We start from the raw sequence: 19738 nt of genomic DNA on the forward strand, positions 1-19738 counted from the left end.
CCGTCCCCTCGCTGATGTAACCCGCAATGGAAGAGTTTTCAGGGAATTTCTGCAGCTGGCAAGAGCAGGACTTGCATGTCAAGCCTGAGCTGTCGAGGGTGAGGACAAAGGGTGGCAGGACCGTCCATTCATGGCTTATGTGCCTCCACAACATACTGTCACTCAAATCCAGGACACAGCAGCTGTGGCTGAATCCAGTCCAAAATTTCTCATCCCATCTGTCCATGTCAAAAATTAACTCATCATCCCGCATTCCAAACCTTTGGAGTTTAGCAAGCGGATGAATTGCGGCAAGCGTGAGCGTGAAAGCCATTCTGGCGTCAGTTTCCGTAGTGTAGTGGTTATCACGTTCGCCTAACACGCGAAAGGTCCCCAGCTCGAAACTGGGCGGAAACACATTTGGTTGCTCTTTAGTCTGACGATTAAAATGAAACGGTACTTGGTGACATTCTTAGACTACTGCACAAAGTGAAGCGTTGTGCACACAATTGAAGAGACCTGGATAACAAAGGCGGTACGTGTCAACTAGCGACTTCACTCACACAATTGTTTTCACGCTTTCACCTACTGTTTCTGTTTCTCTTCACCTAGCAAATATGTGGCGCATTTCCTGCTAAAGCCATTTTCTTGACTCGTCTGCTTGTCAGGTGCAGGTATGAGGTGAGCATGAGCTATGCTGCTGTATTGCTTTTGTCTCTCTTGGCGAACAAGTAACAGGCGGATGAACGCGCTAACCTCCCCCTCGGCGGATCGCACGCCCGTCTCCAGCCAGCTGTCTGTTTCCGTAGTGTAGTGGTCATCACGTTCGCCTCACACGCGAAAGGTCCCCAGTTCGAAACTGGGCGGAAACAAGCGTGTCTCGCATCTTTTTTTGGGTCTCGAGGTGAAAAGGCACTCGGTGACATTATCTCAGAAAACCGCACAAGCTGTAGCACCGTGTACACCGTGGAAAAGAAGTTGACGACGAAGACGGTGAACGGCAACTTGCGAGTTCCCGAGCTTTGGTTTGGCTGTAGCGAGCAAATACCTGGCGTATTTGTGCCACTTTCTTTTCTGCTTGTTTAGGTTAGTCTAGCCTTCCCTTGGACAGAAGGAAGACGCTCGATGCTGCCCTCTTACTCCCGTCTTTCCAGGCGAGTAATGGGCGGCTGGCAGAAAAGGTCAATCTCCCCGTCTGGGAATCGAACCCCGGTCTTCCGCGTGACAGGCGGAGATACTGTCCACTATACTAACGAGGACTTGCGCAGTGCGGTTCTTGGCATGCGAGTCGCGTGGGGGGAACTGTTGCAGCATTGGCAGGGAATTTACAGGTAGGCGCAGGTCAGCATTTGCTCAGCCTCCGTCCCCTCGCTGATGTAACCCGCAATGGAAGAGTTTTCAGGGAATTTCTGCAGCTGGCAAGAGCAGGACTTGCATGTCAAGCCTGAGCTGTCGAGGGTGAGGACAAAGGGTGGCAGGACCGTCCATTCATGGCTTATGTGCCTCCACAACATACTGTCACTCAAATCCAGGACACAGCAGCTGTGGCTGAATCCAGTCCAAAATTTCTCATCCCATCTGTCCATGTCAAAAATTAACTCATCATTCCGCATTCCAAACCTTTGGAGTTTAGCAAGCGGATGAATTGCGGCAAGCGTGAGCGTGAAAGCCATTCTGGCGTCAGTTTCCGTAGTGTAGTGGTTATCACGTTCGCCTAACACGCGAAAGGTCCCCAGCTCGAAACTGGGTGGAAACACATTTGGTTGCTCTTTAGTCTGACGATTAAAATGAAACGGTACTTGGTGACATTCTTAGACTACTGCACAAAGTGAAGCGTTGTGCACACAATTGAAGAGACCTGGATAACAAAGGCGGTACGTGTCAACTAGCGACTTCACTCACACAATTGTTTTCACGCTTTCACCTACTGTTTCTGTTTCTCTTCACCTAGCAAATATGTGGCGCATTTCCTGCTAAAGCCATTTTCTTGACTCGTCTGCTTGTCAGGTGCAGGTATGAGGTGAGCATGAGCTATGCTGCTGTATTGCTTTTGTCTCTCTTGGCGAACAAGTAACAGGCGGATGAACGCGCTAACCTCCCCCTCGGCGGATCGCACGCCCGTCTCCAGCCAGCTGTCTGTTTCCGTAGTGTAGTGGTCATCACGTTCGCCTCACACGCGAAAGGTCCCCAGTTCGAAACTGGGCGGAAACAAGCGTGTCTCGCATCTTTTTTGGGGTCTCGAGATGAAAAGGTACTCGGTGACATTATCTCAGAAAACCGCACAAGCTGTAGCACCGTGTACACCGTGGAAAAGAAGTTGACGACGAAGACGGTGAACGGCAACTTCCGAGTTCCCGAGCTTTGGTTTGGCTGTAGCGAGCAAATACCTGGCGTATTTGTGCCACTTTCTTTTCTGCTTGTTTAGGTTAGTCTAGCCTTCCCTTGGACAGAAGGAAGACGCTCGATGCTGCCCTCTTACTCCCGTCTTTCCAGGCGAGTAATGGGCGGCTGGCAGAAAAGGTCAATCTCCCCGTCGGGGAATCGAACCCCGGTCTTCCGCGTGACAGGCGGAGATACTGTCCACTATACTAACGAGGACTTGCGCAGTGCGGTTCTTGGCATGCGAGTCGCGTGGGGGGAACTGTTGCAGCATTGGCAGGGAATTTACAGGTAGGCGCAGGTCAGCATTTGCTCAGCCTCCGTCCCCTCGCTGATGTAACCCGCAATGGAAGAGTTTTCAGGGAATTTCTGCAGCTGGCAAGAGCAGGACTTGCATGTCAAGCCTGAGCTGTCGAGGGTGAGGACAAAGGGTGGCAGGACCGTCCATTCATGGCTTATGTGCCTCCACAACATACTGTCACTCAAATCCAGGACACAGCAGCTGTGGCTGAATCCAGTCCAAAATTTCTCATCCCATCTGTCCATGTCAAAAATTAACTCATCATCCCGCATTCCAAACCTTTGGAGTTTAGCAAGCGGATGAATTGCGGCAAGCGTGAGCGTGAAAGCCATTCTGGCGTCAGTTTCCGTAGTGTAGTGGTTATCACGTTCGCCTAACACGCGAAAGGTCCCCAGCTCGAAACTGGGCGGAAACACATTTGGTTGCTCTTTAGTCTGACGATTAAAATGAAACGGTACTTGGTGACATTCTTAGACTACTGCACAAAGTGAAGCGTTGTGCACACAATTGAAGAGACCTGGATAACAAAGGCGGTACGTGTCAACTAGCGACTTCACTCACACAATTGTTTTCACGCTTTCACCTACTGTTTCTGTTTCTCTTCACCTAGCAAATATGTGGCGCATTTCCTGCTAAAGCCATTTTCTTGACTCGTCTGCTTGTCAGGTGCAGGTATGAGGTGAGCATGAGCTATGCTGCTGTATTGCTTTTGTCTCTCTTGGCGAACAAGTAACAGGCGGATGAACGCGCTAACCTCCCCCTCGGCGGATCGCACGCCCGTCTCCAGCCAGCTGTCTGTTTCCGTAGTGTAGTGGTCATCACGTTCGCCTCACACGCGAAAGGTCCCCAGTTCGAAACTGGGCGGAAACAAGCGTGTCTCGCATCTTTTTTTGGGTCTCGAGGTGAAAAGGCACTCGGTGACATTATCTCAGAAAACCGCACAAGCTGTAGCACCGTGTACACCGTGGAAAAGAAGTTGACGACGAAGACGGTGAACGGCAACTTGCGAGTTCCCGAGCTTTGGTTTGGCTGTAGCGAGCAAATACCTGGCGTATTTGTGCCACTTTCTTTTCTGCTTGTTTAGGTTAGTCTAGCCTTCCCTTGGACAGAAGGAAGACGCTCGATGCTGCCCTCTTACTCCCGTCTTTCCAGGCGAGTAATGGGCGGCTGGCAGAAAAGGTCAATCTCCCCGTCGGGGAATCGAACCCCGGTCTTCCGCGTGACAGGCGGAGATACTGTCCACTATACTAACGAGGACTTGCGCAGTGCGGTTCTTGGCATGCGAGTCGCGTGGGGGGAACTGTTGCAGCATTGGCAGGGAATTTACAGGTAGGCGCAGGTCAGCATTTGCTCAGCCTCCGTCCCCTCGCTGATGTAACCCGCAATGGAAGAGTTTTCAGGGAATTTCTGCAGCTGGCAAGAGCAGGACTTGCATGTCAAGCCTGAGCTGTCGAGGGTGAGGACAAAGGGTGGCAGGACCGTCCATTCATGGCTTATGTGCCTCCACAACATACTGTCACTCAAATCCAGGACACAGCAGCTGTGGCTGAATCCAGTCCAAAATTTCTCATCCCATCTGTCCATGTCAAAAATTAACTCATCATCCCGCATTCCAAACCTTTGGAGTTTAGCAAGCGGATGAATTGCGGCAAGCGTGAGCGTGAAAGCCTTTCTGGCGTCAGTTTCCGTAGTGTAGTGGTTATCACGTTCGCCTAACACGCGAAAGGTCCCCAGCTCGAAACTGGGCGGAAACACATTTGGTTGCTCTTTAGTCTGACGATTAAAATGAAACGGTACTTGGTGACATTCTTAGACTACTGCACAAAGTGAAGCGTTGTGCACACAATTGAAGAGACCTGGATAACAAAGGCGGTACGTGTCAACTAGCGACTTCACTCACACAATTGTTTTCACGCTTTCACTTACTGTTTCTGTTTCTCTTCACCTAGCAAATATGTGGCGCATTTCCTGCTAAAGCCATTTTCTTGACTCGTCTGCTTGTCAGGTGCAGGTATGAGGTGAGCATGAGCTATGCTGCTGTATTGCTTTTGTCTCTCTTGGCGAACAAGTAACAGGCGGATGAACGCGCTAACCTCCCCCTCGGCGGATCGCACGCCCGTCTCCAGCCAGCTGTCTGTTTCCGTAGTGTAGTGGTCATCACGTTCGCCTCACACGCGAAAGGTCCCCAGTTCGAAACTGGGCGGAAACAAGCGTGTCTCGCATCTTTTTTTGGGTCTCGAGATGAAAAGGCACTCGGTGACATTATCTCAGAAAACCGCACAAGCTGTAGCACCGTGTACACCGTGGAAAAGAAGTTGACGACGAAGACGGTGAACGGCAACTTCCGAGTTCCCGAGCTTTGGTTTGGCTGTAGCGAGCAAATACCTGGCGTATTTGTGCCACTTTCTTTTCTGCTTGTTTAGGTTAGTCTAGCCTTCCCTTGGACAGAAGGAAGACGCTCGATGCTGCCCTCTTACTCCCGTCTTTCCAGGCGAGTAATGGGCGGCTGGCAGAAAAGGTCAATCTCCCCGTCGGGGAATCGAACCCCGGTCTTCCGCGTGACAGGCGGAGATACTGTCCACTATACTAACGAGGACTTGCGCAGTGCGGTTCTTGGCATGCGAGTCGCGTGGGGGGAACTGTTGCAGCATTGGCAGGGAATTTACAGGTAGGCGCAGGTCAGCATTTGCTCAGCCTCCGTCCCCTCGCTGATGTAACCCGCAATGGAAGAGTTTTCAGGGAATTTCTGCAGCTGGCAAGAGCAGGACTTGCATGTCAAGCCTGAGCTGTCGAGGGTGAGGACAAAGGGTGGCAGGACCGTCCATTCATGGCTTATGTGCCTCCACAACATACTGTCACTCAAATCCAGGACACAGCAGCTGTGGCTGAATCCAGTCCAAAATTTCTCATCCCATCTCTCCATGTCAAAAATTAACTCATCATCCCGCATTCCAAACCTTTGGAGTTTAGCAAGCGGATGAATTGCGGCAAGCGTGAGCGTGAAAGCCTTTCTGGCGTCAGTTTCCGTAGTGTAGTGGTTATCACGTTCGCCTAACACGCGAACGGTCCCCAGCTCGAAACTGGGCGGAAACACGTTTGGTTGCTCTTTAGTCTGACGATTAAAATGAAACGGTACTTGGTGACATTCTTAGACTACTGCACAAAGTGAAGCGTTGTGCACACAATTGAAGAGACCTGGATAACAAAGGCGGTACGTGTCAACTAGCGACTTCACTCACACAATTGTTTTCACGCTTTCACCTACTGTTTCTGTTTCTCTTCACCTAGCAAATATGTGGCGCATTTCCTGCTAAAGCCATTTTCTTGACTCGTCTGCTTGTCAGGTGCAGGTATGAGGTGAGCATGAGCTATGCTGCTGTATTGCTTTTGTCTCTCTTGGCGAACAAGTAACAGGCGGATGAACGCGCTAACCTCCCCCTCGGCGGATCGCACGCCCGTCTCCAGCCAGCTGTCTGTTTCCGTAGTGTAGTGGTCATCACATTCGCCTCACACGCGAAAGGTCCCCAGTTCGAAACTGGGCGGAAACAAGCGTGTCTCGCATCTTTTTTTGGGTCTCGAGGTGAAAAGGCACTCTGTGACATTATCTCAGAAAACCGCACAAGCTGTAGCACCGTGTACACCGTGGAAAAGAAGTTGACGACGAAGACGGTGAACGGCAACTTCCGAGTTCCCGAGCTTTGGTTTGGCTGTAGCGAGCAAATACCTGGCGTATTTGTGCCACTTTCTTTTCTGCTTGTTTAGGTTAGTCTAGCCTTCCCTTGGACAGAAGGAAGACGCTCGATGCTGCCCTCTTACTCCCGTCTTTCCAGGCGAGTAATGGGCGGCTGGCAGAAAAGGTCAATCTCCCCGTCGGGGAATCGAACCCCGGTCTTCCGCGTGACAGGCGGAGATACTGTCCACTATACTAACGAGGACTTGCGCAGTGCGGTTCTTGGCATGCGAGTCGCGTGGGGGGAACTGTTGCAGCATTGGCAGGGAATTTACAGGTAGGCGCAGGTCAGCATTTGCTCAGCCTCCGTCCCCTCGCTGATGTAACCCGCAATGGAAGAGTTTTCAGGGAATTTCTGCAGCTGGCAAGAGCAGGACTTGCATGTCAAGCCTGAGCTGTCGAGGGTGAGGACAAAGGGTGGCAGGACCGTCCATTCATGGCTTATGTGCCTCCACAACATACTGTCACTCAAATCCAGGACACAGCAGCTGTGGCTGAATCCAGTCCACAATTTCTCATCCCATCTCTCCATGTCAAAAATTAACTCATCATCCCGCATTCCAAACCTTTGGAGTTTAGCAAGCGGATGAATTGCGGCAAGCGTGAGCGTGAAAGCCTTTCTGGCGTCAGTTTCCGTAGTGTAGTGGTTATCACGTTCGCCTAACATGCGAAAGGTCCCCAGCTCGAAACTGGGCGGAAACACGTTTGGTTGCTCTTTAGTCTGACGATTAAAATGAAACGGTACTTGGTGACATTCTTAGACTACTGCACAAAGTGAAGCGTTGTGCACACAATTGAAGAGACCTGGATAACAAAGGCGGTACGTGTCAACTAGCGACTTCACTCACACAATTGTTTTCACGCTTTCACCTACTGTTTCTGTTTCTCTTCACCTAGCAAATATGTGGCGCATTTCCTGCTAAAGCCATTTTCTTGACTCGTCTGCTTGTCAGGTGCAGGTATGAGGTGAGCATGAGCTATGCTGCTGTATTGCTTTTGTCTCTCTTGGCGAACAAGTAACAGGCGGATGAACGTGCTAACCTCCCCCTCGGCGGATCGCACGCCCGTCTCCAGCCAGCTGTCTGTTTCCGTAGTGTAGTGGTCATCACGTTCGCCTCACACGCGAAAGGTCCCCAGTTCGAAACTGGGCGGAAACAAGCGTGTCTCGCATCTTTTTTTGGGTCTCGAGGTGAAAAGGCACTCGGTGACATTATCTCAGAAAACCGCACAAGCTGTAGCACCGTGTACACCGTGGAAAAGAAGTTGACGACGAAGACGGTGAACGGCAACTTCCGAGTTCCCGAGCTTTGGTTTGGCTGTAGCGAGCAAATACCTGGCGTATTTGTGCCACTTTCTTTTCTGCTTGTTTGGTTAGTCTAGCCTTCCCTTGGACAGAAGGAAGACGCTCGATGCTGCCCTCTTACTCCCGTCTTTCCAGGCGAGTAATGGGCGGCTGGCAGAAAAGGTCAATCTCCCCGTCGGGGAACCGAACCCCGGTCTTCCGCGTGACAGGCGGAGATACTGTCCACTATACTAACGAGGACTTGCGCAGTGCGGTTCTTGGCATGCGAGTCGCGTGGGGGGAACTGTTACAGCATTGGCAGGGAATTTACAGGTAGGCGCAGGTCAGCATTTGCTCAGCCTCCGTCCCCTCGCTGATGTAACCCGCAATGGAAGAGTTTTCAGGGAATTTCTGCAGCTGGCAAGAGCAGGACTTGCATGTCAAGCCTGAGCTGTCGAGGGTGAGGACAAAGGGTGGCAGGACCGTCCATTCATGGCTTATGTGCCTCCACAACATACTGTCACTAAAATCCAGGACACAGCAGCTGTGGCTGAATCCAGTCCAAAATTTCTCATCCCATCTCTCCATGTCAAAAATTAACTCATCATCCCGCATTCCAAACCTTTGGAGTTTAGCAAGCGGATGAATTGCGGCAAGTGTGAGCGTGAAAGCCTTTCTGGCGTCAGTTTCCGTAGTGTAGTGGTTATCACGTTCGCCTAACACGCGAAAGGTCCCCAGCTCGAAACTGGGCGGAAACACGTTTGGTTGCTCTTTAGTCTGACGATTAAAATGAAACGGTACTTGGTGACATTCTTAGACTACTGCACAAAGTGAAGCGTTGTGCACACAATTGAAGAGACCTGGATAACAAAGGCGGTACGTGTCAACTAGCGACTTCACTCACACAATTGTTTTCACGCTTTCACCTACTGTTTCTGTTTCTCTTCACCTAGCAAATATGTGGCGCATTTCCTGCTAAAGCCATTTTCTTGACTCGTCTGCTTGTCAGGTGCAGGTATGAGGTGAGCATGAGCTATGCTGCTGTATTGCTTTTGTCTCTCTTGGCGAACAAGTAACAGGCGGATGAACGCGCTAACCTCCCCCTCGGCGGATCGCACGCCCGTCTCCAGCCAGCTGTCTGTTTCCGTAGTGTAGTGGTCATCACGTTCGCCTCACACGCGAAAGGTCCCCAGTTCGAAACTGGGCGGAAACAAGCGTGTCTCGCATCTTTTTTTGGGTCTCGAGGTGAAAAGGCACTCGGTGACATTATCTCAGAAAACCGCACAAGCTGTAGCACCGTGTACACCGTGGAAAAGAAGTTGACGACGAAGACGGTGAACGGCAACTTCCGAGTTCCCGAGCTTTGGTTTGGCTGTAGCGAGCAAATACCTGGCGTATTTGTGCCACTTTCTTTTCTGCTTGTTTAGGTTAGTCTAGCCTTCCCTTGGACAGAAGGAAGACGCTCCATGCTGCCCTCTTACTCCCGTCTTTCCAGGCGAGTAATGGGCGGCTGGCAGAAAAGGTCAATCTCCCCGTCGGGGAATCGAACCCCGGTCTTCCGCGTGACAGGCGGAGATACTGTCCACTATACTAACGAGGACTTGCGCAGTGCGGTTCTTGGCATGCGAGTCGCGTGGGGGGAACTGTTGCAGCATTGGCAGGGAATTTACAGGTAGGCGCAGGTCAGCATTTGCTCAGCCTCCGTCCCCTCGCTGATGTAACCCGCAATGGAAGAGTTTTCAGGGAATTTCTGCAGCTGGCAAGAGCAGGACTTGCATGTCAAGCCTGAGCTGTCGAGGGTGAGGACAAAGGGTGGCAGGACCGTCCATTCATGGCTTATGTGCCTCCACAACATACTGTCACTCAAATCCAGGACACAGCAGCTGTGGCTGAATCCAGTCCAAAGTTTCTCATCCCATCTCTCCATGTCAAAAATTAACTCATCATCCCGCATTCCAAACCTTTGGAGTTTAGCAAGCGGATGAATTGCGGCAAGCGTGAGCGTGAAAGCCTTTCTGGCGTCAGTTTCCGTAGTGTAGTGGTTATCACGTTTGCCTAACACGCGAAAGGTCCCCAGCTCGAAACTGGGCGGAAACACGTTTGGTTGCTCTTTAGTCTGACGATTAAAATGAAACGGTACTTGGTGACATTCTTAGACTACTGCACAAAGTGAAGCGTTGTGCACACAATTGAAGAGACCTGGATAACAAAGGCGGTACGTGTCAACTAGCGACTTCACTCACACAATTGTTTTCACGCTTTCACCTACTGTTTCTGTTTCTCTTCACCTAGCAAATATGTGGCGCATTTCCTGCTAAAGCCATTTTCTTGACTCGTCTGCTTGTCAGGTGCAGGTATGAGGTGAGCATGAGCTATGCTGCTGTATTGCTTTTGTCTCTCTTGGCGAACAAGTAACAGGCGGATGAACGTGCTAACCTCCCCCTCGGCGGATCGCACGCCCGTCTCCAGCCAGCTGTCTGTTTCCGTAGTGTAGTGGTCATCACGTTCGCCTCACACGCGAAAGGTCCCCAGTTCGAAACTGGGCGGAAACAAGCGTGTCTCGCATCTTTTTTTGGGTCTCGAGGTGAAAAGGCACTCGGTGACATTATCTCAGAAAACCGCACAAGCTGTAGCACCGTGTACACTGTGGAAAAGAAGTTGACGACGAAGACGGTGAACGGCAACTTCCGAGTTCCCGAGCTTTGGTTTGGCTGTAGCGAGCAAATACCTGGCGTATTTGTGCCACTTTCTTTTCTGCTTGTTTGGTTAGTCTAGCCTTCCCTTGGACAGAAGGAAGACGCTCGATGCTGCCCTCTTACTCCCGTCTTTCCAGGCGAGTAATGGGCGGCTGGCAGAAAAGGTCAATCTCCCCGTCGGGGAATCGAACCCCGGTCTTCCGCGTGACAGGCGGAGATACTGTCCACTATACTAACGAGGACTTGCGCAGTGCGGTTCTTGGCATGCGAGTCGCGTGGGGGGAACTGTTGCAGCATTGGCAGGGAATTTACAGGTAGGCGCAGGTCAGCATTTGCTCAGCCTCCGTCCCCTCGCTGATGTAACCCGCAATGGAAGAGTTTTCAGGGAATTTCTGCAGCTGGCAAGAGCAGGACTTGCATGTCAAGCCTGAGCTGTCGAGGGTGAGGACAAAGGGTGGCAGGACCGTCCATTCATGGCTTATGTGCCTCCACAACATACTGTCACTCAAATCCAGGACACAGCAGCTGTGGCTGAATCCAGTCCAAAATTTCTCATCCCATCTGTCCATGTCAAAAATTAACTCATCATCCCGCATTCCAAACCTTTGGAGTTTAGCACGCGGATGAATTGCGGCAAGCGTGAGCGTGAAAGCCTTTCTGGCGTCAGTTTCCGTAGTGTAGTGGTTATCACGTTCGCCTAACACGCGAAAGGTCCCCAGCTCGAAACTGGGCGGAAACACATTTGGTTGCTCTTTAGTCTGACGATTAAAATGAAACGGTACTTGGTGACATTCTTAGACTACTGCACAAAGTGAAGCGTTGTGCACACAATTGAAGAGACCTGGATAACAAAGGCGGTACGTGTCAACTAGCGACTTCACTCACACAATTGTTTTCACGCTTTCACCTACTGTTTCTGTTTCTCTTCACCTAGCAAATATGTGGCGCATTTCCTGCTAAAGCCATTTTCTTGACTCGTCTGCTTGTCAGGTGCAGGTATGAGGTGAGCATGAGCTATGCTGCTGTATTGCTTTTGTCTCTCTTGGCGAACAAGTAACAGGCGGATGAACGCGCTAACCTCCCCCTCGGCGGATCACACGCCCGTCTCCAGCCAGCTGTCTGTTTCCGTAGTGTAGTGGTCATCACGTTCGCCTCACACGCGAAAGGTCCCCAGTTCGAAACTGGGCGGAAACAAGCGTGTCTCGCATCTTTTTTTGGGTCTCGAGGTGAAAAGGCACTCGGTGACATTATCTCAGAAAACCGCACAAGCTGTAGCACCGTGTACACCGTGGAAAAGAAGTTGACGACGAAGACGGTGAACGGCAACTTCCGAGTTCCCGAGCTTTGGTTTGGCTGTAGCGAGCAAATACCTGGCGTATTTGTGCCACTTTCTTTTCTGCTTGTTTAGGTTAGTCTAGCCTTCCCTTGGACAGAAGGAAGACGCTCGATGCTGCCCTCTTACTCCCGTCTTTCCAGGTGAGTAATGGGCGGCTGGCAGAAAAGGTCAATCTCCCCGTCGGGGAATCGAACCCCGGTCTTCCGCGTGACAGGCGGAGATACTGTCCACTATACTAACGAGGACTTGCGCAGTGCGGTTCTTGGCATGCGAGTCGCGTGGGGGGAACTGTTGCAGCATTGGCAGGGAATTTACAGGTAGGCGCAGGTCAGCATTTGCTCAGCCTCCGTCCCCTCGCTGATGTAACCCGCAATGGAAGAGTTTTCAGGGAATTTCTGCAGCTGGCAAGAGCAGGACTTGCATGTCAAGCCTGAGCTGTCGAGGGTGAGGACAAAGGGTGGCAGGACCGTCCATTCATGGCTTATGTGCCTCCACAACATACTGTCACTCAAATCCAGGACACAGCAGCTGTGGCTGAATCCAGTCCAAAATTTCTCATCCCATCTCTCCATGTCAAAAATTAACTCATCATCCCGCATTCCAAACCTTTGGAGTTTAGCAAGCGGATGAATTGCAGCAAGCGTGAAAGCCTTTCTGGCGTCAGTTTCCGTAGTGTAGTGGTTATCACGTTCGCCTAACACGCGAAAGGTCCCCAGCTCGAAACTGGGCGGAAACACGTTTGGTTGCTCTTTAGTCTGACGATTAAAATGAAACGGTACTTGGTGACATTCTTAGACTACTGCACAAAGTGAAGCGTTGTGCACACAATTGAAGAGACCTGGATAACAAAGGCGGTACGTGTCAACTAGCGACTTCACTCACACAATTGTTTTCACGCTTTCACCTACTGTTTCTGTTTCTCTTCACCTAGCAAATATGTGGCGCATTTCCTGCTAAAGCCATTTTCTTGACTCGTCTGCTTGTCAGGTGCAGGTATGAGGTGAGCATGAGCTATGCTGCTGTATTGCTTTTGTCTCTCTTGGCGAACAAGTAACAGGCGGATGAACGCGCTAACCTCCCCCTCGGCGGATCGCACGCCCGTCTCCAGCCAGCTGTCTGTTTCCGTAGTGTAGTGGTCATCACGTTCGCCTCACACGCGAAAGGTCCCCAGTTCGAAACTGGGCGGAAACAAGCGTGTCTCGCATCTTTTTTTGGGTCTCGAGGTGAAAAGGCACTCGGTGACATTATCTCAGAAAACCGCACAAGCTGTAGCACCGTGTACACCGTGGAAAAGAAGTTGACGACGAAGACGGTGAACGGCAACTTCCGAGTTCCCGAGCTTTGGTTTGGCTGTAGCGAGCAAATACCTGGCGTATTTGTGCCACTTTCTTTTCTGCTTGTTTAGGTTAGTCTAGCCTTCCCTTGGACAGAAGGAAGACGCTCCATGCTGCCCTCTTACTCCCGTCTTTCCAGGCGAGTAATGGGCGGCTGGCAGAAAAGGTCAATCTCCCCGTCGGGGAATCGAACCCCGGTCTTCCGCGTGACAGGCGGAGATACTGTCCACTATACTAACGAGGACTTGCGCAGTGCAGTTCTTGGCATGCGAGTCGCGTGGGGGGAACTGTTGCAGCATTGGCAGGGAATTTACAGGTAGGCGCAGGTCAGCATTTGCTCAGCCTCCGTCCCCTCGCTGATGTAACCCGCAATGGAAGAGTTTTCAGGGAATTTCTGCAGCTGGCAAGAGCAGGACTTGCATGTCAAGCCTGAGCTGTCGAGGGTGAGGACAAAGGGTGGCAGGACCGTCCATTCATGGCTTATGTGCCTCCACAACATACTGTCACTCAAATCCAGGACACAGCAGCTGTGGCTGAATCCAGTCCAAAGTTTCTCATCCCATCTCTCCATGTCAAAAATTAACTCATCATCCCGCATTCCAAACCTTTGGAGTTTAGCAAGCGGATGAATTGCGGCAAGCGTGAGCGTGAAAGCCTTTCTGGCGTCAGTTTCCGTAGTGTAGTGGTTATCACGTTCGCCTAACACGCGAAAGGTCCCCAGCTCGAAACTGGGCGGAAACACGTTTGGTTGCTCTTTAGTCTGACGATTAAAATGAAACGGTACTTGGTGACATTCTTAGACTACTGCACAAAGTGAAGCGTTGTGCACACAATTGAAGAGACCTGGATAACAAAGGCGGTACGTGTCAACTAGCGACTTCACTCACACAATTGTTTTCACGCTTTCACCTACTGTTTCTGTTTCTCTTCACCTAGCAAATATGTGGCGCATTTCCTGCTAAAGCCATTTTCTTGACTCGTCTGCTTGTCAGGTGCAGGTATGAGGTGAGCATGAGCTATGCTGCTGTATTGCTTTTGTCTCTCTTGGCGAACAAGTAACAGGCGGATGAACGTGCTAACCTCCCCCTCGGCGGATCGCACGCCCGTCTCCAGCCAGCTGTCTGTTTCCGTAGTGTAGTGGTCATCACGTTCGCCTCACACGCGAAAGGTCCCCAGTTCGAAACTGGGCGGAAACAAGCGTGTCTCGCATCTTTTTTTGGGTCTCGAGGTGAAAAGGCACTCGGTGACATTATCTCAGAAAACCGCACAAGCTGTAGCACCGTGTACACTGTGGAAAAGAAGTTGACGACGAAGACGGTGAACGGCAACTTCCGAGTTCCCGAGCTTTGGTTTGGCTGTAGCGAGCAAATACCTGGCGTATTTGTGCCACTTTCTTTTCTGCTTGTTTGGTTAGTCTAGCCTTCCCTTGGACAGAAGGAAGACGCTCGATGCTGCCCTCTTACTCCCGTCTTTCCAGGCGAGTAATGGGCAGCTGGCAGAAAAGGTCAATCTCCCCGTCGGGGAATCGAACCCCGGTCTTCCGCGTGACAGGCGGAGATACTGTCCACTATACTAACGAGGACTTGCGCAGTGCGGTTCTTGGCATGCGAGTCGCGTGGGGGGAACTGTTGCAGCATTGGCAGGGAATTTACAGGTAGGCGCAGGTCAGCATTTGCTCAGCCTCCGTCCCCTCGCTGATGTAACCCGCAATGGAAGAGTTTTCAGGGAATTTCTGCAGCTGGCAAGAGCAGGACTTGCATGTCAAGCCTGAGCTGTCGAGGGTGAGGACAAAGGGTGGCAGGACCGTCCATTCATGGCTTATGTGCCTCCACAACATACTGTCACTCAAATCCAGGACACAGCAGCTGTGGCTGAATCCAGTCCAAAATTTCTCATCCCATCTCTCCATGTCAAAAATTAACTCATCATCCCGCATTCCAAACCTTTGGAGTTTAGCAAGCGGATGAATTGCGGCAAGCGTGAGCGTGAAAGCCTTTCTGGCGTCAGTTTCCGTAGTGTAGTGGTTATCACGTTCGCCTAACACGCGAAAGGTCCCCAGCTCGAAACTGGGCGGAAACACGTTTGGTTGCTCTTTAGTCTGACGATTAAAATGAAACGGTACTTGGTGACATTCTTAGACTACTGCACAAAGTGAAGCGTTGTGCACACAATTGAAGAGACCTGGATAACAAAGGCGGTACGTGTCAACTAGCGACTTCACTCACACAATTGTTTTCACGCTTTCACCTACTGTTTCTGTTTCTCTTCACCTAGCAAATATGTGGCGCATTTCCTGCTAAAGCCATTTTCTTGACTCGTCTGCTTGTCAGGTGCAGGTATGAGGTGAGCATGAGCTATGCTGCTGTATTGCTTTTGTCTCTCTTGGCGAACAAGTAACAGGCGGATGAACGCGCTAACCTCCCCCTCGGCGGATCGCACGCCCGTCTCCAGCCAGCTGTCTGTTTCCGTAGTGTAGTGGTCATCACGTTCGCCTCACACGCGAAAGGTCCCCAGTTCGAAACTGGGCGGAAACAAGCGTGTCTCGCATCTTTTTTTGGGTCTCGAGGTGAAAAGGCACTCGGTGACATTATCTCAGAAAACCGCACAAGCTGTAGCACCGTGTACACCGTGGAAAAGAAGTTGACGACGAAGACGGTGAACGGCAACTTCCGAGTTCCCGAGCTTTGGTTTGGCTGTAGCGAGCAAATACCTGGCGTATTTGTGCCACTTTCTTTTCTGCTTGTTTAGGTTAGTCTAGCCTTCCCTTGGACAGAAGGAAGACGCTCGATGCTGCCCTCTTACTCCCGTCTTTCCAGGCGAGTAATGGGCGGCTGGCAGAAAAGGTCAATCTCCCCGTCGGGGAATCGAACCCCGGTCTTCCGCGTGACAGGCGGAGATACTGTCCACTATACTAACGAGGACTTGCGCAGTGCGGTTCTTGGCATGCGAGTCGCGTGGGGGGAACTGTTGCAGCATTGGCAGGGAATTTACAGGTAGGCGCAGGTCAGCATTTGCTCAGCCTCCGTCCCCTCGCTGATGTAACCCGCAATGGAAGAGTTTTCAGGGAATTTCTGCAGCTGGCAAGAGCAGGACTTGCATGTCAAGCCTGAGCTGTCGAGGGTGAGGACAAAGGGTGGCAGGACCGTCCATTCATGGCTTATGTGCCTCCACAACATACTGTCACTCAAATCCAGGACACAGCAGCTGTGGCTGAATCCAGTCCAAAGTTTCTCATCCCATCTCTCCATGTCAAAAATTAACTCATCATCCCGCATTCCAAACCTTTGGAGTTTAGCAAGCGGATGAATTGCGGCAAGCGTGAGCGTGAAAGCCTTTCTGGCGTCAGTTTCCGTAGTGTAGTGGTTATCACGTTCGCCTAACACGCGAAAGGTCCCCAGCTCGAAACTGGGCGGAAACACGTTTGGTTGCTCTTTAGTCTGACGATTAAAATGAAACGGTACTTGGTGACATTCTTAGACTACTGCACAAAGTGAAGCGTTGTGCACACAATTGAAGAGACCTGGATAACAAAGGCGGTACGTGTCAACTAGCGACTTCACTCACACAATTGTTTTCACGCTTTCACCTACTGTTTCTGTTTCTCTTCACCTAGCAAATATGTGGCGCATTTCCTGCTAAAGCCATTTTCTTGACTCGTCTGCTTGTCAGGTGCAGGTATGAGGTGAGCATGAGCTATGCTGCTGTATTGCTTTTGTCTCTCTTGGCGAACAAGTAACAGGCGGATGAACGCGCTAACCTCCCCCTCGGCGGATCGCACGCCCGTCTCCAGCCAGCTGTCTGTTTCCGTAGTGTAGTGGTCATCACGTTCGCCTCACACGCGAAAGGTCCCCAGTTCGAAACTGGGCGGAAACAAGCGTGTCTCGCATCTTTTTTTGGGTCTCGAGGTGAAAAGGCACTCGGTGACATTATCTCAGAAAACCGCACAAGCTGTAGCACCGTGTACACCGTGGAAAAGAAGTTGACGACGAAGACGGTGAACGGCAACTTCCGAGTTCCCGAGCTTTGGTTTGGCTGTAGCGAGCAAATACCTGGCGTATTTGTGCCACTTTCTTTTCTGCTTGTTTAGGTTAGTCTAGCCTTCCCTTGGACAGAAGGAAGACGCTCGATGCTGCCCTCTTACTCCCGTCTTTCCAGGCGAGTAATGGGCGGCTGGCAGAAAAGGTCAATCTCCCCGTCGGGGAATAGAAACCCCGGTCTTCCGCGTGACAGGCGGAGATACTGTCCACTATACTAACGAGGACTTGCGCAGTGCGGTTCTTGGCATGCGAGTCGCGTGGGGGGAACTGTTGCAGCATTGGCAGGGAATTTACAGGTAGGCGCAGGTCAGCATTTGCTCAGCCTCCGTCCCCTCGCTGATGTAACCCGCAATGGAAGAGTTTTCAGGGAATTTCTGCAGCTGGCAAGAGCAGGACTTGCATGTCAAGCCTGAGCTGTCGAGGGTGAGGACAAAGGGTGGCAGGACCGTCCATTCATGGCTTATGTGCCTCCACAACATACTGTCACTCAAATCCAGGACACAGCAGCTGTGGCTGAATCCAGTCCAAAGTTTCTCATCCCATCTCTCCATGTCAAAAATTAACTCATCATCCCGCATTCCAAACCTTTGGAGTTTAGCAAGCGGATGAATTGCGGCAAGCGTGAGCGTGAAAGCCTTTCTGGCGTCAGTTTCCGTAGTGTAGTGGTTATCACGTTCGCCTAACACGCGAAAGGTCCCCAGCTCGAAACTGGGCGGAAACACGTTTGGTTGCTCTTTAGTCTGACGATTAAAATGAAACGGTACTTGGTGACATTCTTAGACTACTGCACAAAGTGAAGCGTTGTGCACACAATTGAAGAGACCTGGATAACAAAGGCGGTACGTGTCAACTAGCGACTTCACTCACACAATTGTTTTCACGCTTTCACCTACTGTTTCTGTTTCTCTTCACCTAGCAAATATGTGGCGCATTTCCTGCTAAAGCCATTTTCTTGACTCGTCTGCTTGTCAGGTGCAGGTATGAGGTGAGCATGAGCTATGCTGCTGTATTGCTTTTGTCTCTCTTGGCGAACAAGTAACAGGCGGATGAACGCGCTAACCTCCCCCTCGGCGGATCGCACGCCCGTCTCCAGCCAGCTGTCTGTTTCCGTAGTGTAGTGGTCATCACGTTCGCCTCACACGCGAAAGGTCCCCAGTTCGAAACTGGGCGGAAACAAGCGTGTCTCGCATCTTTTTTTGGGTCTCGAGGTGAAAAGGCACTCGGTGACATTATCTCAGAAAACCGCACAAGCTGTAGCACCGTGTACACCGTGGAAAAGAAGTTGACGACGAAGACGGTGAACGGCAACTTGCGAGTTCCCGAGCTTTGGTTTGGCTGTAGCGAGCAAATACCTGGCGTATTTGTGCCACTTTCTTTTCTGCTTGTTTAGGTTAGTCTAGCCTTCCCTTGGACAGAAGGAAGACGCTCGATGCTGCCCTCTTACTCCCGTCTTTCCAGGCGAGTAATGGGCGGCTGGCAGAAAAGGTCAATCTCCCCGTCGGGGAATCGAACCCCGGTCTTCCGCGTGACAGGCGGAGATACTGTCCACTATACTAACGAGGACTTGCGCAGTGCGGTTCTTGGCATGCGAGTCGCGTGGGGGGAACTGTTGCAGCATTGGCAGGGAATTTACAGGTAGGCACAGGTCAGCATTTGCTCAGCCTCCGTCCCCTCGCTGATGTAACCCGCAATGGAAGAGTTTTCAGGGAATTTCTGCAGCTGGCAAGAGCAGGACTTGCATGTCAAGCCTGAGCTGTCGAGGGTGAGGACAAAGGGTGGCAGGACCGTCCATTCATGGCTTATGTGCCTCCACAACATACTGTCACTCAAATCCAGGACACAGCAGCTGTGGCTGAATCCAGTCCAAAGTTTCTCATCCCATCTCTCCATGTCAAAAATTAACTCATCATCCCGCATTCCAAACCTTTGGAGTTTAGCAAGCGGATGAATTGCGGCAAGCGTGAGCGTGAAAGCCTTTCTGGCGTCAGTTTCCGTAGTGTAGTGGTTATCACGTTCGCCTAACACGCGAAAGGTCCCCAGCTCGAAACTGGGCGGAAACACGTTTGGTTGCTCTTTAGTCTGACGATTAAAATGAAACGGTACTTGGTGACATTCTTAGACTACTGCACAAAGTGAAGCGTTGTGCACACAATTGAAGAGACCTGGATAACAAAGGCGGTACGTGTCAACTAGCGACTTCACTCACACAATTGTTTTCACGCTTTCACCTACTGTTTCTGTTTCTCTTCACCTAGCAAATATGTGGCGCATTTCCTGCTAAAGCCATTTTCTTGACTCGTCTGCTTGTCAGGTGCAGGTATGAGGTGAGCATGAGCTATGCTGCTGTATTGCTTTTGTCTCTCTTGGCGAACAAGTAACAGGCGGATGAACGCGCTAACCTCCCCCTCGGCGGATCGCACGCCCGTCTCCAGCCAGCTGTCTGTTTCCGTAGTGTAGTGGTCATCACGTTCGCCTCACACGCGAAAGGTCCCCAGTTCGAAACTGGGCGGAAACAAGCGTGTCTCGCATCTTTTTTTGGGTCTCGAGGTGAAAAGGCACTCGGTGACATTATCTCAGAAAACCGCACAAGCTGTAGCACCGTGTACACCGTGGAAAAGAAGTTGACGACGAAGACGGTGAACAGCAACTTCCGAGTTCCCGAGC

General features: G+C 51.2%; 41 non-coding genes across 41 annotated transcripts; 30 read left to right on the forward strand and 11 right to left on the reverse strand.

Moving 5' to 3' along the window:
* Nucleotides 1–323: 323 nt before the first annotated feature.
* On the forward strand, nucleotides 324–396 carry trnav-aac (transfer RNA valine (anticodon AAC)). The gene has a single exon. It is a non-coding gene; the product is annotated as a tRNA-Val (tRNA).
* A 382-nt stretch (nucleotides 397–778) lies between these two features.
* Nucleotides 779–851, forward strand: trnav-cac (transfer RNA valine (anticodon CAC)). Its single transcript has one exon. It is a non-coding gene; the product is annotated as a tRNA-Val (tRNA).
* Nucleotides 852–1662: 811 nt separating this feature from the next.
* Nucleotides 1663–1735, forward strand: trnav-aac (transfer RNA valine (anticodon AAC)). Its single transcript has one exon. It is a non-coding gene; the product is annotated as a tRNA-Val (tRNA).
* A 382-nt stretch (nucleotides 1736–2117) lies between these two features.
* Nucleotides 2118–2190, forward strand: trnav-cac (transfer RNA valine (anticodon CAC)). Its single transcript has one exon. It is a non-coding gene; the product is annotated as a tRNA-Val (tRNA).
* A 315-nt stretch (nucleotides 2191–2505) lies between these two features.
* trnad-guc (transfer RNA aspartic acid (anticodon GUC)) lies at nucleotides 2506–2577 on the reverse strand. Its single transcript has one exon. It is a non-coding gene; the product is annotated as a tRNA-Asp (tRNA).
* Nucleotides 2578–3001: 424 nt separating this feature from the next.
* Nucleotides 3002–3074, forward strand: trnav-aac (transfer RNA valine (anticodon AAC)). The gene has a single exon. It is a non-coding gene; the product is annotated as a tRNA-Val (tRNA).
* A 382-nt stretch (nucleotides 3075–3456) lies between these two features.
* Nucleotides 3457–3529, forward strand: trnav-cac (transfer RNA valine (anticodon CAC)). The gene has a single exon. It is a non-coding gene; the product is annotated as a tRNA-Val (tRNA).
* Nucleotides 3530–3844: 315 nt separating this feature from the next.
* trnad-guc (transfer RNA aspartic acid (anticodon GUC)) lies at nucleotides 3845–3916 on the reverse strand. Its single transcript has one exon. It is a non-coding gene; the product is annotated as a tRNA-Asp (tRNA).
* Nucleotides 3917–4340: 424 nt separating this feature from the next.
* trnav-aac (transfer RNA valine (anticodon AAC)) lies at nucleotides 4341–4413 on the forward strand. The gene has a single exon. It is a non-coding gene; the product is annotated as a tRNA-Val (tRNA).
* A 382-nt stretch (nucleotides 4414–4795) lies between these two features.
* Nucleotides 4796–4868, forward strand: trnav-cac (transfer RNA valine (anticodon CAC)). Its single transcript has one exon. It is a non-coding gene; the product is annotated as a tRNA-Val (tRNA).
* Nucleotides 4869–5183: 315 nt separating this feature from the next.
* trnad-guc (transfer RNA aspartic acid (anticodon GUC)) lies at nucleotides 5184–5255 on the reverse strand. Its single transcript has one exon. It is a non-coding gene; the product is annotated as a tRNA-Asp (tRNA).
* Nucleotides 5256–5679: 424 nt separating this feature from the next.
* On the forward strand, nucleotides 5680–5752 carry trnav-aac (transfer RNA valine (anticodon AAC)). Its single transcript has one exon. It is a non-coding gene; the product is annotated as a tRNA-Val (tRNA).
* Nucleotides 5753–6134: 382 nt separating this feature from the next.
* trnav-cac (transfer RNA valine (anticodon CAC)) lies at nucleotides 6135–6207 on the forward strand. The gene has a single exon. It is a non-coding gene; the product is annotated as a tRNA-Val (tRNA).
* A 315-nt stretch (nucleotides 6208–6522) lies between these two features.
* On the reverse strand, nucleotides 6523–6594 carry trnad-guc (transfer RNA aspartic acid (anticodon GUC)). The gene has a single exon. It is a non-coding gene; the product is annotated as a tRNA-Asp (tRNA).
* Nucleotides 6595–7018: 424 nt separating this feature from the next.
* Nucleotides 7019–7091, forward strand: trnav-aac (transfer RNA valine (anticodon AAC)). The gene has a single exon. It is a non-coding gene; the product is annotated as a tRNA-Val (tRNA).
* A 382-nt stretch (nucleotides 7092–7473) lies between these two features.
* trnav-cac (transfer RNA valine (anticodon CAC)) lies at nucleotides 7474–7546 on the forward strand. Its single transcript has one exon. It is a non-coding gene; the product is annotated as a tRNA-Val (tRNA).
* Nucleotides 7547–8356: 810 nt separating this feature from the next.
* Nucleotides 8357–8429, forward strand: trnav-aac (transfer RNA valine (anticodon AAC)). Its single transcript has one exon. It is a non-coding gene; the product is annotated as a tRNA-Val (tRNA).
* A 382-nt stretch (nucleotides 8430–8811) lies between these two features.
* trnav-cac (transfer RNA valine (anticodon CAC)) lies at nucleotides 8812–8884 on the forward strand. The gene has a single exon. It is a non-coding gene; the product is annotated as a tRNA-Val (tRNA).
* A 315-nt stretch (nucleotides 8885–9199) lies between these two features.
* trnad-guc (transfer RNA aspartic acid (anticodon GUC)) lies at nucleotides 9200–9271 on the reverse strand. Its single transcript has one exon. It is a non-coding gene; the product is annotated as a tRNA-Asp (tRNA).
* Nucleotides 9272–9695: 424 nt separating this feature from the next.
* On the forward strand, nucleotides 9696–9768 carry trnav-aac (transfer RNA valine (anticodon AAC)). Its single transcript has one exon. It is a non-coding gene; the product is annotated as a tRNA-Val (tRNA).
* Nucleotides 9769–10150: 382 nt separating this feature from the next.
* trnav-cac (transfer RNA valine (anticodon CAC)) lies at nucleotides 10151–10223 on the forward strand. Its single transcript has one exon. It is a non-coding gene; the product is annotated as a tRNA-Val (tRNA).
* Nucleotides 10224–10537: 314 nt separating this feature from the next.
* Nucleotides 10538–10609, reverse strand: trnad-guc (transfer RNA aspartic acid (anticodon GUC)). The gene has a single exon. It is a non-coding gene; the product is annotated as a tRNA-Asp (tRNA).
* A 424-nt stretch (nucleotides 10610–11033) lies between these two features.
* Nucleotides 11034–11106, forward strand: trnav-aac (transfer RNA valine (anticodon AAC)). The gene has a single exon. It is a non-coding gene; the product is annotated as a tRNA-Val (tRNA).
* Nucleotides 11107–11488: 382 nt separating this feature from the next.
* On the forward strand, nucleotides 11489–11561 carry trnav-cac (transfer RNA valine (anticodon CAC)). Its single transcript has one exon. It is a non-coding gene; the product is annotated as a tRNA-Val (tRNA).
* A 315-nt stretch (nucleotides 11562–11876) lies between these two features.
* trnad-guc (transfer RNA aspartic acid (anticodon GUC)) lies at nucleotides 11877–11948 on the reverse strand. The gene has a single exon. It is a non-coding gene; the product is annotated as a tRNA-Asp (tRNA).
* Nucleotides 11949–12366: 418 nt separating this feature from the next.
* trnav-aac (transfer RNA valine (anticodon AAC)) lies at nucleotides 12367–12439 on the forward strand. The gene has a single exon. It is a non-coding gene; the product is annotated as a tRNA-Val (tRNA).
* Nucleotides 12440–12821: 382 nt separating this feature from the next.
* trnav-cac (transfer RNA valine (anticodon CAC)) lies at nucleotides 12822–12894 on the forward strand. Its single transcript has one exon. It is a non-coding gene; the product is annotated as a tRNA-Val (tRNA).
* Nucleotides 12895–13209: 315 nt separating this feature from the next.
* Nucleotides 13210–13281, reverse strand: trnad-guc (transfer RNA aspartic acid (anticodon GUC)). Its single transcript has one exon. It is a non-coding gene; the product is annotated as a tRNA-Asp (tRNA).
* A 424-nt stretch (nucleotides 13282–13705) lies between these two features.
* Nucleotides 13706–13778, forward strand: trnav-aac (transfer RNA valine (anticodon AAC)). Its single transcript has one exon. It is a non-coding gene; the product is annotated as a tRNA-Val (tRNA).
* Nucleotides 13779–14160: 382 nt separating this feature from the next.
* On the forward strand, nucleotides 14161–14233 carry trnav-cac (transfer RNA valine (anticodon CAC)). Its single transcript has one exon. It is a non-coding gene; the product is annotated as a tRNA-Val (tRNA).
* Nucleotides 14234–14547: 314 nt separating this feature from the next.
* trnad-guc (transfer RNA aspartic acid (anticodon GUC)) lies at nucleotides 14548–14619 on the reverse strand. Its single transcript has one exon. It is a non-coding gene; the product is annotated as a tRNA-Asp (tRNA).
* Nucleotides 14620–15043: 424 nt separating this feature from the next.
* On the forward strand, nucleotides 15044–15116 carry trnav-aac (transfer RNA valine (anticodon AAC)). The gene has a single exon. It is a non-coding gene; the product is annotated as a tRNA-Val (tRNA).
* Nucleotides 15117–15498: 382 nt separating this feature from the next.
* On the forward strand, nucleotides 15499–15571 carry trnav-cac (transfer RNA valine (anticodon CAC)). The gene has a single exon. It is a non-coding gene; the product is annotated as a tRNA-Val (tRNA).
* A 315-nt stretch (nucleotides 15572–15886) lies between these two features.
* On the reverse strand, nucleotides 15887–15958 carry trnad-guc (transfer RNA aspartic acid (anticodon GUC)). The gene has a single exon. It is a non-coding gene; the product is annotated as a tRNA-Asp (tRNA).
* Nucleotides 15959–16382: 424 nt separating this feature from the next.
* Nucleotides 16383–16455, forward strand: trnav-aac (transfer RNA valine (anticodon AAC)). Its single transcript has one exon. It is a non-coding gene; the product is annotated as a tRNA-Val (tRNA).
* A 382-nt stretch (nucleotides 16456–16837) lies between these two features.
* On the forward strand, nucleotides 16838–16910 carry trnav-cac (transfer RNA valine (anticodon CAC)). Its single transcript has one exon. It is a non-coding gene; the product is annotated as a tRNA-Val (tRNA).
* An 812-nt stretch (nucleotides 16911–17722) lies between these two features.
* trnav-aac (transfer RNA valine (anticodon AAC)) lies at nucleotides 17723–17795 on the forward strand. Its single transcript has one exon. It is a non-coding gene; the product is annotated as a tRNA-Val (tRNA).
* Nucleotides 17796–18177: 382 nt separating this feature from the next.
* trnav-cac (transfer RNA valine (anticodon CAC)) lies at nucleotides 18178–18250 on the forward strand. The gene has a single exon. It is a non-coding gene; the product is annotated as a tRNA-Val (tRNA).
* Nucleotides 18251–18565: 315 nt separating this feature from the next.
* Nucleotides 18566–18637, reverse strand: trnad-guc (transfer RNA aspartic acid (anticodon GUC)). Its single transcript has one exon. It is a non-coding gene; the product is annotated as a tRNA-Asp (tRNA).
* A 424-nt stretch (nucleotides 18638–19061) lies between these two features.
* trnav-aac (transfer RNA valine (anticodon AAC)) lies at nucleotides 19062–19134 on the forward strand. The gene has a single exon. It is a non-coding gene; the product is annotated as a tRNA-Val (tRNA).
* A 382-nt stretch (nucleotides 19135–19516) lies between these two features.
* Nucleotides 19517–19589, forward strand: trnav-cac (transfer RNA valine (anticodon CAC)). The gene has a single exon. It is a non-coding gene; the product is annotated as a tRNA-Val (tRNA).
* The last annotated feature ends 149 nt before the right edge of the window (nucleotides 19590–19738 follow it).

Source organism: Pempheris klunzingeri, chromosome 2 (genome assembly GCF_042242105.1).
Source record: "Pempheris klunzingeri isolate RE-2024b chromosome 2, fPemKlu1.hap1, whole genome shotgun sequence".
In the NCBI taxonomy this organism is placed as follows: Eukaryota; Metazoa; Chordata; class Actinopteri; order Acropomatiformes; family Pempheridae; genus Pempheris; species Pempheris klunzingeri.